Genomic DNA, 13,750 nt, shown 5'->3' on the forward strand with positions numbered 1-13,750 from the left:
CTGTTGTTTCTTGAGTTTTTAGTAATTGCTGTTCTGACTGGTGTGAGATGGTATGTCATTGCGTTTTTGATTTGCATTTCTCTAATGATCAATGATGTGAGCTTTGTTTCATATGTTTGTTGGCTGCATGAATGTCTGTTCATGCCCTTTGCCAACTTTTTAATGGGGTCATTTTATTCTTGTAAGTTTCTTTAAGTTCCTTGTAGATTCTGGATATTAGACCTTTGTCAGATGGATAGATTGCAAAAATCTTCTCCCACTCTGTAGGTTGCCTGTTTGCTGTGATGATAGTTTCTTTCTATATTTTAATACAAACAAGTCTTGTATGATATATGGGAGTTATAAATATCTTTCTCCAAGTCTACAGCTTTTTCGTTCTCTTAACACTGTGTTTGACAGAGCAAACCTTTTTAGTTTTAAAAAGTTCAATTGATAATTTTTTTTTTTTGTGGGCCACGCTTTTAGTTTCACATCTAAAAAGTTGTTACCACACCCAAGGTAACACAGATTTTTCTCCTACATCTATTCTAGAAGTTTTAAGGTTTTAGATTTTTGAATTAGGTTAATGATTTATTTTGAGTTAATTTTTGTATAAGGCATGAGTTTTTTCACATATGGAAGGACCCAATTGTTCTACTAACATTTGTTGAAAGATAAAACTTCCTTTGTTGAATTGAGTTTGTATCTTTTCCAAAAATCAAATGACTATATTTGTGTCTATTTCCAATATCTTTAATCTGTTTCATTTTTTATATGTATCTACACTTTTGCCAGTATAATATGGTTTAGATAACTGTAGCTTTATAATAAATTTTGAAATCAGGTAGGGTCCTCCAACTTTGTTCTTTTTTCATATTGTTTTGGCTTTTCTAGTTCCTTTGCTTTTCCATATACATTTAGTTTGTCTATATTTACAAAAAAGCTTGCTGGAATTTTGATTTTGATGTATTGAATCTGTACATCAACTGGAGAAAACAGAGACCTTAACAATATGGAGTTTTTCAATCCATAAACATAGCATATCTCTCTGTTTACTTAAGTCTTCTTCATTTATTTATTTTTTCTTTTTACATTCAAACTGTTATGGATAAATCTTCTTTAATTCTTTCATTAGTGTTTTATACTTTTCAGTTTACAGACATGTACATATTTTGTTAGATTCATATTTAAGTATTTCAATTTTGGTGCTATTACATTTAGTTGCATTGTTTTTTGCATTTTAAATTTCAGTTGGTCATTGCTGTTTGTAGGAAGACAATTGACTCCTCTATATTGGCCACGTATCCTGTGACCTTGTTAAACTCACTTTTTAGTTCTGAGAGATGTTTTTGTAGATTCTTGGGATTGTCTTTGTAAACAATCATGTCACTTAGGGGCAGTTTTATTTCTTCCTTTTTTCTTTGTGTGACTTTTATTTCTTTTTCTTGACTTACTGACAAGGACAGGAATTCCAGTATGGTATCAAACAAGTGTGGTGAGAGAAGATAGCCTTTTCTTGTTCTCATCTTATGGAGAAAGATTCTGTTTATTAACCATTGAGGTTAGCTGTAGGTTTCACAGTTTTATGTATATATGTGTATAGTATGTAGTGTCTTTCATAAGATTAAGGACAGTCCTTTCTAATTCTAGTTTGCTGAGACTTTTTACTATGAAATAATGCTAAATTTTGTCAAATGCTGGCTTTAGAATCAATTGAGATGATCATAAGGGTTTTCTTCCTTTGTTTCTTAATATCATGAATTATATTGATTGATTTTCAAATATTGAAGCGGCCTCACATTCCTGGGATGAATACTGCTGGATTAGGATGTATAATCATGTTTCTATTAATATATTACTGGGCTTAATCTGTTGAAGAAATTTATATCTATAGTTTGATATAATAATGATTTGCAATTTTCTTTTACTGTGGTTGGTTTCAAATTAGATTTGTTCTGGCCTCACAAAATGACTTGGAATATCTTTCCTTCTTTTATTTGCTAGAGAGGACTGATAGATTTGTTCTTATTTTTTCCCAAAATATTGGCAGATTTCACCAAGGAAATCATCTATGCCTGGAGTTTGCTGTGTGAAAAGGTTTTCAGTTACAATTCAATGTCTTTAATAGACATAGTATTATTCAAGGTCTCTATTTTTTCTCAGTGAGTTTTGGTGGTTTATGTCCTTTAGAAAATTGGCCTATTTCATCTAAGTTATTGAATTTATGGAGGGTATACAGCTGTTTATCGTATTCTCCTACTATTCCTTTGATGTCAGTGAGGCAAGAAATGAAGTTCTCCTCTTTTAATCTTGGTATTGTTATTTATGTCTGCTCTCTTTTCTTCTTGGTCAGACTCACTAGAGGCTTATCAATTTTATTGAGTTTTTCAGAATCAGCTTTTGATTTCATTGTTTTTCTCTATTGTTTCCCATTTTCAATTTCTTTGATTTCTGTTCTCATCCTTATTATTTCATTTCTCTACTTGCTTTGGGTTTAACTTACTATTTGTTTTCTAATTTCTTAAGATAGAGACTTAGGGTACTGACTTCGGATCTTTGTTCTTTCCTAACATAAACATTTATTGTTGTAAATTCTCTCTGAGCATTATTTTAGCTGCACTTGCAAATTTTGTTTTTATTTTCATTCAGTTCAACATACTTTCCAATTTTTCTTGAAACTTCCTCTTGGACCTAGTATTATTTAACGTATGTTCTTTAATTTCCTTATATTTTGAGGTTCCCCCAGTTTCTTTGTTATTGATTTTTAGTTTAAGTCTGTTATGGTCTGATCACATACTTCACATGATTTCTATTCTTTTACATTTATCAGGGTTTCTTTTATGACTCAGAATATTGTCCATCTCAGTGACTGTTCTCCATGCTGCTGTGAAGAATATGTACTCTGTTATTGTTGTTGTTGGCTTGTATGTTGCCTAAAAGTTATTAGGTTGGGTGGGTTGATAGGTTTGTTCAGGTCACCTATAAGCTTAATGATTTCTTTCTATTTGTTTTATCAATTACTAAGAGAGAAGTCTTGACTTATCCAAATAAAACTGTAGATTTGTTTATTCTGCATTTAAATATATCAAGTTTGTCTCTTTTATTTTGAAGCTCTGTTGCTGTTAATATGTTGTATACATATTTAGGATTTTTTTTTCTTCTGGGAAAACTTTCTTGGAAAATTGATAGCTTTAACATTAGATAACTTCCTGCTTATTTTTGATAATATTCCTTGTGCTGTAGTCTACTTGTCCTGAGATTAGTATAGCTTCTCCAGCTTTCTTTTGGTTAGTGTTTGCATGATATATATTTTACCATTTTTTTTTACTTCTATCTATGTCTTCATTTTAAAGTTGGTTTCTTGTAAACTCTTGCATCTTGATTTTTTTTTGTCCAGTATAACAAATCCTTTTCTTTAAACTGACTTATTTAGATTAGTCACATTTACAGTGATTATTAATAAGGTTAGAATAAAATTGACTACCATCTTGCAGTCTGTTTTATTTATTCCACTTATTTTGTAGATTTTCCTTTTTAAATGCTTTCTCTGGGTTTATGGGAACATTTTTTTATTATTCTATTTTACTTTTATTTGATGTTATTTATACCCCTTAAATTTTTTTCTAAGTTGTGGCCGTAGGGTCCACATATAATTTTTTTTTGAGATGGAGTTTCGCTCATGTTACCCAGGCTGGAGTGCAATGGCGCGATCTCGGCTCACCGCAACCTCTGCCTCCTGGGTTCAGGCAATTCTCCTGCTTCAGCCTCCTGAGTAGCTGGGATTACAGGCACGTGCCACCAGCCCAGCTAATTTTTTGTAGTTTTAGTAGAGACGGGGTTTCACCATGTTGACCAGGATGGTCTTGATCTCTTGATCTCGTGATCCACCCGCCTCGGCCTCCCAAAGTGCTAGGATTACAGGCTTGAGCCACCTCGCCCGGCCAGGTCCACATATAATTTTTAAGTAATCATTTGCATTTTAAAACAATCTGAGTCTTCTCTCAATGGTATATCATTGACATATTGTGTAAGGAACTTATAACAGCATATCCGTAATTCCTCTCCACCATTCTGTGTGCTATCGCTGTCATCAATTTTACTTTTACATAGCTATCAATAGACACTACATTGTTACTATTTTCTTTAAATATCAAATGTAACTAAAATAAGAAAATAATAAATTTGATCTTAATTCTGTATTTTCTATTTACAACGCTCTTTATTTCTTTGTGTAGATTCAGGTTTCTGACCTATATTATATTCCCTCAGTGAAGATCTTCTCAGCATTTGTTGTGTAGAGTTGACCTGCTGCAATCCTTCTCCGTCTGCAGCCCCAGGGGCTTCCAACTCTTGTTTTGTCTCCACACTGGGCCTTCAGCAATTCATTAAAAATTTCTAGCTCAATCTTCTTATCAGCTTATACGGCATCTACTGACATCTACATCTGCTCCATGTAAGCAAAAGTTTGAGTCCTGTTTCTCCCCATAGACAAATCTTCTAAATGTCCATCAATGACAGACTGGATAAAGAAAATATGGTACATATACACCATGGAATACTATGCAGCCATAAAAAGGAATGAGATCATGTCCTTTGCAGGAACATGGCTGGAGCTGGAGGCCATTATCCTGAGCAAACAAATGCAGAAACAGAAAAACAAAGGCCACATGTTCTCACTTATAAGTGGGAGCTAAATGAACACATGGACACGGGGGGATGGGGAACAACATACGGTGGGGCCTATCAGAGGGTGAAGGGTGGGAGGAGAGAGAGGATGAGGAAAAATAACTAATGGGTACTAGGATTAATACCTGGGTGATGAAATAATCTGTACAAGAAAATCCCCATGACACATATTTACCTATGTAATAAACCTGCACATGTACCCCTAAACTTAAAATTAAAGTTAAAAATAAAGAATAAAAAATAAAATAGAATAAATTATTCATTTGTTATTGTCCAGCATTTTTCTTGTTGTAAGGGTGGAGGATGTGACACTCGTTCCAGCCCTCTATACCTCCACACTGAATCTGGAAGTCCAATGAATTTTTTTTTTTTTTTTTTTTTTGAGATGGAGTTTCATTCTGTCACCCAGGCTGGAGTGCGGTGGCATGATCTCAGCTCATTGCAACCTCTGCCCCACACCAGGCTCAAGTGATTCTCCTCAGCCTCCCGAATGGCTGAGATTACAGGCAACTGCCACCATGCCTGGCTATTTTTGTATTTTTAGTAGAGACGAGGGTTCACCATCTTGGCCAGGCTGATCTTGAACTCCTGACATCATGATCCACCTGCCTTAACCTCCCAAAATGCTGGGATTACAGGCATTAGCCATTGTGCCTGGCCGAATCTGTTTTTTAATTTCTATGTTTCACATTTGTATTCCCCAAATTTTCTCAAACTTTAAAATACTGTTCTGACTTTCATTATTATTTATATTTTATCTATAAAATAAGTTTAAATTATCTTTTAAATGGTGGCTTTCAGATTCTTCTATTTTCTTTTTTTTTTTTTTTTTTTTTGAGACAAAGTCTCCCTTTCACCCAGGCTGGAGTGCAGCAGCATGATCTCGGCTCACTGCAAATTCCGCCTCCCGGGTTCAAGCGATTCTCCTGCCGCAGCCTCTTGAGTAGCTAGAATTACGAGCATCTGCCACCACGGCCAGCTAATTTTTATATTTTTCATAGAGATTGGGTTTCACCAGTTGGCCAGGCTGGTCTTGAACTCCTGACCTCACATGATCTGCCCGCCTCTGCCACGTAAAGTGCTGGGATTACAGGCATGAGCCACCGTGCCCAGCCTCCTCTCATTCTTGAGCACTAATTCTACCTGTGTTAATTCTTGCCCATCTCTGTGTCACGGTCGTTCCTCATGCGGTTTTGATGGTGCTTGCATGTGTAGTTTTGATTATGCAACTTTGAATTTTGATTTCTTGTCAGTAAGAGCTATGCCTTCTATGGTGATCCATACATCCTGGGTTGTGCATGTGTTCCTAAGGTATGTTTTTTGTTTGCTTCTGCCAGGGTTTCAGGATTCTGCTGTCCTCTGCCAAACTTTATGTTTAATTCTCAGGTACCTGTAGGCAGTATAACCCACATCTGTACACAGTATAGTCTGATGTTTTGATTTTTTTGCAAGTAATTATTTTTCTTTTTAATACAAAGCACCTGTAGACTGGAAGTTTACTTTTCAGTCTGGCTAGCCCTTCAACACATCCGGGCAGTGACTCTGTTCCAACTCCCTCCTTCCTTCATCTCCTGTCCTCCCCTGGGCATTAAAATCCCAGTTTTTAGGCCAAGTCTGAAATCCTTGTTGATCTACATGGCAACAGCTCCCGCATAGTATTACAAGTCTCATCTTCATTTCTGGAGCCTAGAGATTTCCACATTCAAGTACAACGTCAACAAAAAGTGACCTACAATTCTACTTGCTTGTTTCTGGGTCGGTGGGGGTGTCCCTCCTCCATCCCCCAATCCACTCCCTCTCATGCCAGCTCAGTCTGCCACGTTGCTGGGAAAGGACTGAGCACAAGTTTTATGTGATTAGAATTCTGTTCCTGACCGAAACGCAGTGTCTCCCTTTGTTTCTTAAAAAAAAAATAATAGATTCAGGTCAAGGCCAATTTGAGCTCCACCCTCCTTAGTTACTTGAATTAAAAGTTCAGAATTTAGTGATATTTTCCTTGTCTTCTTTTCCACTTTATAAGTTGTAAATACATTGGTTATTGTCCACATGACAGCAAGAAGGCAAGGTATTTTGATATCTATCCAGGGAGTTTATATTATAGCCTGAGTTTATTTGAATGTGACGTTTAAGTACTAGCCATGCTTCCTTGGAGTCAATTAGCTTGCTACTCATATTTGGAGAAATGTATGCAAAAATGCGGCTTTCCCAAGATCAGCAGCAGTCCTTTTGGGGTAAAGATCTCAAACTTCTGCCCTGTGTCTGGGTTTCCCAAAGAAGTTACTTACCAGGATTCAGGCGTGTGTCTAGCCCCTCCATGAGATTCTCACTATGGATGTAGCCAAGAGGAGATGAAATGAGGGAGAGACCTAAGAGGGTCCTCACTCATTAAGCCTTAAGTTATCTAAAGGAAACAAAAGCTTAAATAAAAGCGTTCTTCTTGGTAGGAGATTAAATTTTTAGGCATTTCACTAATTACTAACTTACTGACTATACTTTAAAAAAAAATTTTAGTTACTTTCCCCCAGTAAAGAGTAGACCTCTGACTGGTGGAAGCATTCTGTCTTTCACCCATGAACTGTGGTTTTCTACACTTTATTCTGTAATCGTCTGGCCCTCAAAGAAGTCTCACCCCAAGATGAGCCTGGACCCGAGTGTCATAGCCAGCGGTGTTAGAAGTAGGAGGGCTGTGTATGAAGACACTCCATCTTATCTGCCAGTGTTTTTCTCATCTTTACAATTAAGGTGCTCTATTAAATCAGCTCTAAGGTCGTTTCAAGGTTAAGAAAGAATTAAAATCATAAATCAAAATTTCAGAGGCCCTGCAGGGTTGAGATGCTACAATTCTGGAATTTATAAATTGATAGTACAGAGAACTGTCAGAAAATGACCTCTGTCCTGAGAGGAAGCAACCCCAGGGACGTCGTGCCAGACCTCACCTCCACCTGCTCCTCTTTCAGAGACTGCACCAAGGAGGGTGTGAGGGACACTCATTTTCAAATCGGCAGATTGTGCCCTTCTTACAGCACACTGCTGGGCAGGATTCAGGCCTCACTGTTTTCTTGATTCTTAGAACCTGTCGCTGATGCGTGTGTGCTGACCTAATTAGTAACGCTACTGTTTCTCTTACACTTGCCCTTTCTGATCATGAGTTCTAAGTGTCTTCAGTGACTGCGGCTTCTCACATCTTTCAGCTCCCTCTTTTCTCTTCCTTATCACCGACAAGCCCTGCATCTACATACCTGATTTCTGCACTGCAACTCAGATTTTTAAGTTATGACTATTTAACTCACATCGAAGACTTGTGCCTGGTTGTGTGCTAGAAACGTCTCCTTGGCTATCTTGCATCCTAGAAGGAATAAAAATCTACATCGTTGCAGAAGGCAACACGGCCCCGCCTGAAGGAGGTGAGATCCCGGCGTGGGAGACTCAGGCCCGAGTGACAGGACATCACTATGGGTCCTTTAAGATGATAAGGAAGCCGCTTCGCCCGCCCCTCTTTGCCTCCATTTTAGCGTCCTATTTAAAATGAAGGCATTCTTAAAGAAAATTTCCAGATTGTAACTGGAAGAAAAGGGAAGGTCCATTTCAAATTTAGAATGAAGAATCGTTAAGAAAATCTTTTTAAAAATTTTCTTTACCCGCGCTCATTAAAAAAAAAGTTTTTTTTCCTGGACCATTAATGAAGCAGGTGCAGTGTTTTATGTATGTATCCACAGTGGTGAACAAAGTGAATACGGTCGGTCTGATTCTACCCGGAGACATTATGGAAAAAAAAAAAAAAAAAAAAAAATTCGCCTCCCAGATCAAGGGAGCTCCGCCAATGCTCCCCCCGGCGCCTGCGCAGGGGGCCGGTCCTCCCGGACGCGCCTTCTCCCTCCGCGGTCCCGACCTGCACTGATGCGCGTGCGCCACAAGATGGCGCCCTCTAAGCGGGTCATTCCCTAGTGCTTCCTCCCGCCTTCCCTTGCGGAAAGTCAATGTCTGCGAGGGTTTGTGAGGGTTTAGGAAAGAGAGGAAAACACACTAAGGACGAGGTGTGCAGCCACTGAGGGGAGCCACAGGATTGCTGTAAGGAAAGCGGACCTGTCCGTGGCTCTCTTGATGAACACTGCTAACAGCGTCTTCGTGACGGCACAGAAGACACACGCAGCCGGTGTGCAGGTGACACAAAGTCAGAGGGGAGAGTTGGTGCATTTACACGATACCGTAAAGACTCTAAAAACTTTCAGCAGGACGAAATGGACCAGGGGGAAGTGAGCGGGAGCATGCGCATAGGTATTTCTTCAATGGAGTGGTAAAAAGAGCTTTGGATGGTGAAAGAGGAGACCTGAATCTGTCCCAGGCCGTACTAACAATAATCATGGTTCCTGTAATGGTTATTACAATATTATCTGACGCAGCGTTTCTCAGAAGATATGGAGCTCTGGTTAGAGTGCTGGTGAACATCATGACAAACTTCATCACATTGTTTAGTACAGCCAAATAAGCAAAACTTTCCCGAAGAAAGCAGGGCAGGAATCTACATTCTGGCTTGAACTCCTCAACTTGCAGAAGGTCTGCCCTTTGAGTGGTGCTAAATTTTGAAGGCTCCTTTGTGTCCATACTAAGTACTTAGCACTGATTATGTTAAGTACTTCAAGTGCATCTTTGTTTTTGTAGAGACATGATGAACTTAGAGCCAGTGTAGTGGATTGTGTTAAGTACTTCAAATGCATCTTTGCATTTGTAGAGACATGGTGTACTTACAGCCAGTGTAGTGGAATGACTAAGTACATACATGTGGACCAGACTGCCTCAGTTCCTTCATTTGATGGATGACAATGCAGAGGATTGTCGTGGTGAAGGTCAGAAACATAGTGCATGTGAAGACACATCATGTTTCCTGGCACATGGCATGTGCTCAGTAAAAGGAAGTGAGTAATATTGTGTTTCTCCTCAATGACTCTTTGAGGAAAGTGCTGTTGCTATCCAGTTTTATTGATGAGGAACTGATCTGAGTTTCAGTGAAGCAAAATAACTTCCTGGGGTCATGTAGTTCTTAAGGGTAAGACCCAAGACGAGAAACCAGGGATTTTCTGACTCCAAATTTCAAACAAATTCTTATCCATTATAGAACACTGCCTTTCCTGGTTGAACTGGATCAGTGGTTTTTAAGTTTTTTGACCAAAACTTAATTATGATCATAATCTATACACACACAATCTATACTTGTGTATCTCAGTGTGAAACAAAAGTTTTACGTAATAATACTCATCTTTCATATATGCAATGCACTCTGATACTTTCTACTGTATTATATTAGTTTTTAAAGAAAGAGCTGGGGGTAACTGTCTTAGTCCATTCAGGCTGATATAACAAACATACCATAGACTGGGTGGCTTAAACAACAAATATCTATTTCTCACAGCTCCAGAGGTTGGGAAATCCAAGATCAAGACACCAGCAGATTTAGTGTCTGGTGAGGGTTTGCTTCCTGGGTCAAATATAGCACTTTTTCACTCAGTCCTTTCATGGTAGAAGAGGCAAGGGAGCTCTCTGGGGCACTAACTCAATCACCTCCCAAAGACCCGACGTTTTAATGCCATCATTTTGGGGACTGGGACCTCAATATATGAATTTGGAAGTTGGGGGATACAAGCATTCAGCCCATAACAGTGACCTACTTAAATTGATTTCATGGCCCATGAATGAGCTGGATAACCCATGACTTGAAAACATGTACCAGCAATTTCTAAAGACTCGTTCATTCTAATGTTCTCTGATTCTCCTCAAAAACAAAAACACAAACAAAAGCTTTTAAACCCAATTCCCTTAGTCTAGAACAGAAAACTCTGACTTGGGAGCAGTACATATAAAAAAGAAGTAAGGATTTTATCCCTGGTCAATATATGAAAATGCTGCAACATGGGGACAAAAACCTCACCTGTAAGGTGCCATCGGGGATCCTGCATTTCCTCTTGGGTATAATATTTCAAGAGAAATTAATAACCTAGACTGTGTTCAGAGAAGGACAGTGAAGGTGGGGAAGAGTCTGAAATTTAAGAAACTGAGAATGTTTAACATGACTTTAAGGGAAACTGGTGTTTAAATAGTTTATATGTATATATAAGTGTATATAGGTATATATATGTGTGTATATATATATTATGATAATTGGTCTCTGAGTTTGTAGAATAAATTTTCAGCATTAAATAAGTCTTGGTAAATCTGATGTGTTATTTCATATAAAGCTTATTTTTCTTGCGTTTTTAGATTTTGGTGTCTAAAGTGAGAATCCTGTAGAATGATTATGGCTGCACCTCCCTTCTGTGAGAGGCTGTGAAAGGCAGGCAGGAAACAGCCCCTCCCAGGTTAAGCGGAGGAGCTCTCAAGCTTGGCGTTGGCAGGATTTTTGCCCAGCTTCAAAGGGATTTGAAGGGTGGTGACAGGCTCCAGCCCAGACTGCGCCTCGGAATGCAGACGCTTCTCTGCCTAGAACCTGGCCCGGCCTTGTGGGAAAGCCCCGGTTCCTGGCGGCACTGAACTGGTAGGAAGCACTTGCCAGTGGGTTCCCTCCCCCCTCCCTCCCTGGCCATGGGAGTTGGGAAAACAGGCAGTGAAAGGCTTCAATAGTTCCTTTCCAGTTTTCCACGGGGTCCCCAAGGAACGCCTGCAGCTGGAATTCCCCGGGGGACAGGCAGCTGTAACAATAGAGGTCTGCACTGTGGTTGCCGAAGGAAGGCTTTTGTTGGAGTGGGTCGTGGCAGACTTGTTGGTAGCTTATTAAATTCAGGAAGGAAAGGGGAGAGAGGAGTTGGGTGTGACTCAAAGGTTACTTGGTTGGGAAACCTGGGAGCAAAACAGAACCACCGAAGCAAAGTGGAAAAATTGAAGTTGCAGAAGTTGTGGGGAGAAAGGATGATTACTTTTGATAGTGCTATCTTTGTGGCTTTGAGTTGGGGCTGCATGTGGGAAGGTTCCAAATGAAGCTGGAGCGGTTAAAATATATTAATCTTGCTGCTCAACCTTCTACTACCCAATGTGAAATCCAGGCACTTGGGCAGCCTTTGATCATATTTGAGAGTGAAGTGGCTCTTAGAGATACGGAAACTTCACTGTAGTCCTGGATAGCATATTCGTTCATTCACTGTCTGTTGGCACTTCATACTGAGGTTAACTCTTAGAACAGAATTCTCATACGTAGTTTTGGTAGTTCTTTCCGTAGCCTTGAACAGGTTAGTGAGCTTTCCTTTTTTGGCACCTAACACAGTATCTGGTATGGTGCATGCCACCATGCCTGGTTAATTTTTGTACAGTGTTGGTAGAGACTGAGTTCACCATGTTGGCCAGGCTGATCTCGAACTCCTGACCTCAAGGGTACACAAAAATATGGAGTGAAAGAAAATGCTAGATGCAGGAAAGCCCATCCAGTCCAGCTCCTTGCTTTGCAGGTAAGTTAACCATAGCCACGTGAGGTGAAAAGACCTTCCAGCTAGAATGGGATCAGACTCAGATTTCCAGCTGGCCAGACATACATTTTCCCACTGCACCATCCTGCCCCCTGCTGCTTGATGTGTCAAGAATCAGTAGGTGTTTTAAAAGGCAGGGGTTCCTGGAGAATTTCTTCTTCTCCATAGTTGACGTTCTAAGATCATATTTGAAGGAAATTTACTGTTTGTGTGTTCCACTTCACAAAGAGGGTATTTTCTGCATTGAGGAGAAAACCAAGCAGATTGCACTTTGGCTCTAAACATTAAAATCAATATGAGACCACAGTTCAATAGCCTAAAACCAAATACCTTGATTTAAAAAAGGATTCGAGCAGGCATTTCTTAAAAGAAGACATACGGATGGCCAACAGGTACACTGAAAGATGCTCAACATCACTGATCCTCAAAGAAATGCAAATCAAAACCACAGTGAGATGTCATCACTCGTGCTGGGATGGCTGTAAAAAAACAAAACAAAACAGGAGCTGAGCGCGGTGCCTCACTCCTGTAATCCCAGCACTTTGGGAGGTAGAGGTGGGTGGATGGCCTGAGATCAGGAGTTCTAGACCAGCCTGACCAAGATAGTGAACCCCATCTCTACTAAAAATACAAAAAATTCAAAAAATTAGCTGGGCATGGTGGCAGGCCCCTGTAATCCTAGCTACTATGGAGGCTGAGGCAGGAGAATCGCTTGAACCCTGGGAGATGGAGGTTGCAGTGAGCTGAGATTGTGCCACTGGACTCCAGCTTGGGCAACAAGAGTGAAACTCCATCTCAAAAGAAAAAACAAAACACACACACACAAACAAAAAAACCAGAAGACAGCAAGTGTTGGTGGGGATGTGGGGAGACTAGAATCCTTGTATACTGTTGGTGGGAATGTAAAATGGTACAGCAGCTGTAGAAAATAGTGCAGAGATTCCTCAGATAATTAAAAATACAAAACATCTCATGTATCCTATATATACTTGTGTACCCACAGAAATTAAAAACAGAACTAGCAAGCCTATTACACGGCATATATCCAAAGGAATTGAAATTAGGATCTTGAAGAGATACCGGTATTCCCATGTTCACAGCAGCATTATTCACGATAGCCAAGAAGTGAAAACAACCTAAGTGTCCACAAATGGATGAATGAATAAGAAAATGTGATCTATCTATCTATCATCTATCTATCTATCTATAAAATACATGACTACTTTCAGCCTTTAAGAAGAAGGAAATCATGCTCTTGCAATAACATGGATGAACCTAGAGAACGTTACGTTAAGTGAAATAAACCAGACACAGAGGGAAAATACTGCATGATAGCTTCTAAAGTAGTCAAACTCATAGAAGCTGACAGCAGAATGGTGATTGCCAGGCGATGAGGGGAGGAGAAATGGGGAGATGCTGTTCAAAGTGCATCAAGTTTCAGTTAAACAACATGAGTATGTTCTAGAGATCTGCTGTACAACACAGTGGCTATAGTTAACAATGTGGAATTTTGTACTCTAAAATTTATTAAGACGGTAGATCTCGTGTTAAGTGTTCTTACCAGAAAAACAAACAAAACAATAAAGACACACAGGAGACTTTGGGAGGTGTTGGGTATGTCTATTACGTTGATTGTG

The 13,750-nt window shown here is 39.3% G+C and overlaps 1 protein-coding gene across 2 annotated transcripts in view; it reads left to right on the forward strand.

Annotated features, from left to right (window-relative positions):
- Window positions 1-11,001: 11,001 nt before the first annotated feature.
- Window positions 11,002-13,750, forward strand: part of RP1 (RP1 axonemal microtubule associated) — a 310,814-nt gene continuing 308,065 nt past the window's right edge. The window contains exon 1 of one of the 2 annotated variants that reach the window (XM_032296101.1): window positions 11,002-11,191. The gene's annotated coding sequence lies outside the window, so the exon portion shown is untranslated. The remainder of the gene's footprint in view (window positions 11,192-13,750) is intronic. The other variant, XM_032296099.1, reaches the window with a different exon arrangement.

Source organism: Sapajus apella, unplaced genomic scaffold (assembly GCF_009761245.1).
Source record: "Sapajus apella isolate SASKATOON/1434 unplaced genomic scaffold, GSC_monkey_1.0 scaffold35, whole genome shotgun sequence".
NCBI classification, from domain to species: domain Eukaryota; kingdom Metazoa; phylum Chordata; class Mammalia; order Primates; family Cebidae; genus Sapajus; species Sapajus apella.